Source organism: Heteronotia binoei, chromosome 4 (genome assembly GCF_032191835.1).
Source record: "Heteronotia binoei isolate CCM8104 ecotype False Entrance Well chromosome 4, APGP_CSIRO_Hbin_v1, whole genome shotgun sequence".
Taxonomy (NCBI): domain Eukaryota; kingdom Metazoa; phylum Chordata; class Lepidosauria; order Squamata; family Gekkonidae; genus Heteronotia; species Heteronotia binoei.
Window position 1 is genome coordinate 176323020 of NC_083226.1, and position 6162 is coordinate 176329181.

Below are 6162 nucleotides of genomic sequence, written 5' to 3' on the forward strand. Positions count from 1 at the left end.
ATAAATCCAATATCTTCATCTACCTCACAGGGTGTCTGTTGTGGGGGGAGGAAGGGAAAGGAGATTGTGAGCCGCTCTGAGACTCTTCGGAGTGGAGGGTGGGATATAACTCCAATATCTTCATCTACCTCACAGGCCCAAGGCCATTCCAGCAGCTTCAAGTGGAGGAATGGGGAATCAAACCCGGTTCTCCCAGATAAGAGATCTATGGCTGACCCAAGGCCGTTCCAGCAGGTGCAAGTGGAGAAGTGGGGAATCAAACCCGGTTCTCCCAGGTAAGAGTCAGTGTACTTAACCACTTCACCAAACTGGTTCCCAGCTGGTTTTGTATCCTGGCCTCCACTTTGAACCTCAGAGCCTCAGAGCGACTTACAATCTCCTTTACCTTCCTCCCCCACCCTTCTCTCTGAGCGGCTTACAATCTCCTTTATCTTCTTCCCCCACAACAGACACCCTGTGAGGTGGGTGGGGCTGAGAGAGCTCTTACAACAGTTGCCCTTTCAAGGACAACTCCTGCAATAGCTATGGCTGACCCAAGGCCATTCCAGCAGCTATAAGTGAAGGCGTGGGGAATCAAACTGCTCTCCCAGCCACCCTGAGCCCATTAGAGGAGGGTGGGATACAAATTTGATAAAATAAATAAAATAGAAATAGAAATAAAAGAGTCTGCACACTTAACCACTACACCAAAATGGCTCCCAGAGTCAAACTGCCTCTGTTCATCTCTTTCCTTGAAAACCCTCTCCCTGTAACTCAGCTGGGACCTAATGGCGGTTTCCACCATTGGAGGTGCTTATTTTAAAGAAGTATCTTCTAGGCATGAGGGAAGAATTAATGGGGCTTTGGCTGATTCCACACTCAGCTTGCTTCAGGGTAGGCTTCCGTTTCAGTGCAGAGCAAGCTGGTGATTTTGCACCAGTTGCTCCATGCCATTTTTGCACGGGGCAAGCCCACGATTTGCCACACCGTGGTGTAAACCTGAAAAAAAACAGGTTTACACTGTGGCACAGCAAATCGTGGGTTTGCCCTGTGCAAAATGACATGCGGAGCAACTGGTGCAAAATCGCCAGTTTGCTCTGCACAGAAACAGAAGCCTGCCCCGGAGCAAGGTGAGCGTGGAATCAGCCTTTGTTATCCAAACTGGACCCAGAGAAAGGGAAATTGAGCTTTAAGAGTGTTCCCAAAAGGAACAAAACAAGAATGTTGGTCTCTGTATACCAGAGTAGAGCCTGGTAGAGGTACACTGCAATGACATTGTGAAGAAAGAGAGTGATTGTACACACAAATAAGAACATAAGAGAAGCCATGTTGGATCAGGCCAATGGCCCATCCAGTCCAACACTCTGTGTCACACAGTGGCCAATATATGTGTGTTTGTGTGTGTGTATACACACACACACACACATATATATATACATATGCACTGTGGCTAACAGCCACTGATGGACCTCTGCTCCATATTTTTATCCAACCCCCTCTTGAAGCTGGCTATGCTTGTAGCCACCACCACCTCACAGGGTGCCTGTTGTGGGGGAGGGAGATAAAGGAGATTGTGAGCCGCTCTGAGACTCTTGAGTGGAGGGCGGGATATAAATCCAATATCTTCATCATCTTCTTCTTCTTCACCTCCTGCAGCAGTGAATTCCATGTGTTAATTACCCTTTGGGTGAAGAAGGACTTCCTTTTATCCATTTTAACCCGACTGCTCAGCAATTTCATTGAATGCCCACGAGTTCTTGTATAGGTTTGTTGGGTACAGAATAAAATAAAAGAAGTAAAAATGTAACTAAACAACATGAAGAACCTGAGAATCCCCTAAGTATTACACACACAGGCACACACCAGCAAGAGGACACAACTAAACAACATGAAGAACTTGAGAATCCCCTTAGTATTACACACACAGGCACACACCAGCAAGAGGACACACATTGCGTTGAACCGAAAATGGTGTCAGGTGACCTTGACATGGGCTTTCTACTTTAATTTTGGCCTTTGTAATAAGTACTTTTGTACCTGCTCTTCTAAGCTGAGTGTAATTCCCAGGTATGGCTTCACAGGTTGAGCATCGCTCCATGGATCACCGCCGGCAGCTCCCAGCGTTTCCGCTTTCCCATGCCTGCTACTTTCCCTTCCGCATGTTTCCTTATGAGCTCTTCGCGGCGACGGCATCCATGCCTCGCTTCAAATAAGACTGATTAAAATGAAATTACTCACTCCCCTGACCCATGGCAAATTTCACGAGCTGCAATTTGTCGAGCAGTTCAACTGTGAGTACAATCCGATTGGCTATCGTTTCGGTTCCGTGTTCCTTTCCCCCCCCCCCCCAACACGGGAGACTCAAGTGATCCTGAAATAAAGAATGAGTTGAAGGGCACGGAAGTGCCTGCGTGCCTTCAGTCCGCAGGGCTGAAAGTGCTCATGAAGCAAACGCTGGAAATCAGAGAAGATGCAGGCGAGCTGGTTTAGGTGGGACATTAGAAAACTCTCCAATGGTTCTTTGCCTGCTTTCCAGTAAAGGTTGCCAGGTAGGACTCCTGGCTCAGAGATCCTCCAGAATTACATCTCATCTCCAGACTAAGGATGTTGTGTATGTGAGTCAATGTTGTTATCAATGGCATTCTCGGCCTGGCTCATTGGAGCCTGAAGGACTGAGCTTGGGGACTTGGGACCAATGGGCAGGAGGATCCAAATCCAGTCTGCCCTGCTCCAATCACGGGCCCCCTGCCGGTTTTGAATGACCCAATAATGTGCTAGTGCGGGAACCCAGCGTTGCATATAGTTGGGCTAGCGGGCCCCTTTCTCCAGTCTTGTTAGTGCCGCCACCCACCATGCTGTACTCCATCAAGAACTTGTTATCCCTTCCACCTCACCTCTTTAATGGCTAAGAACACGCTATATTATAAAGGAGATCAGTTTCCCCTGGAGAAAATGGATGCTTTGGAGGGTGGGCTTCCTGGCCTTGTACCCCACTGAGGTACCTGTCCTCCCCCAGGCTCCGCCCCCAGATTGCTAGAAGTTTCCCTACCAGGATCTGGCCACCCCGCCCCCTATTCATATGAACATTTGAAGCTGCCTTCTACTGAATCAGACCCTCGGTCCATCAAAGTCAGTATTGTCTACTCAGACAATACTGCAGGGTCTCAAGCTGAAGTTTTTCATGCCTAAGTGCCTGGACCCTTTTTAGTTGGAGATGCCGGCGACTGAACCTGGGACCTTCTGCTTACCAAGCAGATGCTCTACTACCACTGAGCCACCGTCCCTCCCTAACACTTATGAAGCTGTCTTCTACTGAATCAGACCCTCGGTCCATCAAAGTCAGTATTGTCTACTCAGACTGGCAGCGACTCTCCAGGGTCTCAAGCTGAGGTTTTTCATGTCTACTTGCCTGGACCCTTTTTAGTTGGAGATGCCAGGGATTGAACCTGGGACCTTCTGCTTCCCAAGCAGATGCTCTACCACTAAGTCACCGTCCCTCCCCAAATTATATGAACATATGAAGATGTCTTATACTGAACCAGACCCTTGGTCCATCAAAGTCAGTATTGTCTACTCAAACTGGCAGTCACTCTCCAGGGTCTCAAGCTGAGGTTTTTCACGCCTACTTGCCTGGACCCTTTTGAGTTGGAGATGCCGGGGATTGAACCTGGGACCTTCTGCTTACCAAGCAGATGCTCTACCACTGAGCCACCATCCCTCCCCTAACATATGAAGCTGCCTTCTACTGAGTCAGACCCTGGGTCCATCAAAGTCAGTATTATCTTCTCAGACTGGCAGTGGCTCTCCAGGGTCTCAAGCTGAGGTTTTTCACGCCTACTTGCCTGGACCCTTTTGAGTTGGAGATGCCGGGGATTGAACCTGGGACCTTCTGCTTCCCAAGCAGATGCTCTACCACTAAGTCACCATCCCTCCCCAAATTATATGAACATATGAAGATGTCTTATACTGAACCAGACCCTTGGTCCATCAAAGTCAGTATTGTCTACTCAAACTGGCAGTCACTCTCCAGGGTCTCAAGCTGAGGTTTTTCACACCTATTTGCCTGGACCCTTTTGAGTTGGAGATGCCGGGGATTGAACCTGGGACCTTCTGCTTACCAAGCAGATGCTCTACCACTGAGCCACCATCCCTCCCCTAACATATGAAGCTGCCTTCTACTGAGTCAGACCCTGGGTCCATCAAAGTCAGTATTATCTTCTCAGACTGGCAGTGGCTCTCCAGGGTCTCAAGCTGAGGTTTTTCACGCCTACTTGCCCGGACCCTTTTGAGTTGGAGATGCCGGGGATTGAACCTGGGACCTTCTGCTTCCCAAGCAGATGCTCTACCACTAAGTCACCATCCCTCCCCAAATTATATGAACATATGAAGATGTCTTATACTGAACCAGACCCTTGGTCCATCAAAGTCAGTATTGTCTACTCAAACTGGCAGTCACTCTCCAGGGTCTCAAGCTGAGGTTTTTCACACCTATTTGCCTGGACCCTTTTGAGTTGGAGATGCCGGGGATTGAACCTGGGGCCTTCTGCTTACCAAGCAGATGCTCTGCCACTGAGCCACGACCATCCCCCCAGTGATGGCCAAGGGGAACATGCCTATTTGCATTGGGTTGGAGTCATTTGTGGTAGGGGTGCAGCTAGGGATTCATTTACAGGTAGGGTTGCCAGACTCCAGGTGGTTCCTCTGACCCAAATTACTATGCAAATAAATATACATTTAGAAGAAGAAGACTGCAGATTTAAAACTCAGAGACTCAGAGGGGCTGACAATCTCTTATATCTTCTCCCCCCCACAACAGACGCACTGTGAGGTGGGTGGGGCTGGAGAGGGCTCTCCAGCAGCTGCCCTTTCAAGGACAACCTCTGCCAGAGCTATGGCTGACCCAAGGCCATGCCAGCAGGTGCAAGTGGAGGAGTGGGGAATCAAACGCAGTTATCCCAGATGAGAGTCCGCACACTTAACCACTACACCAAACTGGCTTATATGTGTCAGCCATACAATCACATAGGATGTTAAGAGCTGTGAAAGTGTCCTCTTCGGTAGGATGTATCAATTCCAAACACTTTCACACATGCCAGTTCAGTCAAAGTCCGCACACTTAACCACTACACCCAACTGGCTCTCTGGCACTACACCCAGCTCAAAAGACAACCTATGGAAGGGAAAGTATCAGGAATGGGAAAGCAGAAATGCTGGGAACTGTCGGCGGTGATCCATGGAGAGATGCTCAGCCTGTGAAGCCATACCTGGGAATTACACACAGCCCAGAAGAGTTGGTACAAAAGTATACATTCAGTATTGATGTCCCTTAGGACTGACTGATTTGATCTGCTTGCAGTCCAAGGACTCAGGCTACTTTGGGCTGTTTAGGCAACTCTGCTTCCAGTTAGACCTCTCTCAGCCTAGTCTATTTTGTAAGAACACTGTGAACAAAAACAAAGGAGGGGGAGAGGGAGAGAGCTATGTAGCCACCCTGAATTGCTCAGAGGAACAGCCGGGATAAACATATAACAGATATCTGATGAGTTTTCTAAATATGCCTGGTGTAGGGTTAAATCCTATTTCCTTTGAAGGGTCCTTCAATATTTGCATCCCAATCAGTTCAGCAAGTCACATTGTGTCGCTAATTAGGCTAATGTTGGGTTGACTCCAAAGCATAATCAGAGACAATCGGCAATGATAAACTTTAGCTCCGCTTCCTTTCGGAAGAACTGGAGGGAATGTCGTGGCGCCCAAAAGCCCTTGCAATAATCATTCCGTCATTCTGCTGGTTAGCAGGATAGAGACGCGGGGGGGGGGGGGAAACAAAACTGATCGCTGGGGCTTGATTGGCATGCGGAGGCCTGGACGACGAGACGCGAATAGGGCTGTCCGCTGGCATCGGAGAGAACAAGGGCTTGTGGGGAGGGAGGGCGCTTCCAATGGACAGCTGAGCAGAGAGCCAGTTGGTGCAGTGAACAGAGGGGCGGACCAGTGTCCTGAATGACCCACGTTCAAATGACCATTTCTACCGTGGAAGTTTTCTGGGTGACCTTGGGCCCATTGCAATATCTCAGCCTGGCCTACACCACAAGTAGGGTTTCCAGTGCTCAGGGTCATCATAAAGTTTTTTTTTGGGGGGGATGTTGGCTGGGCACTCCAGAATCCTCTATGGAGACCGTTTCT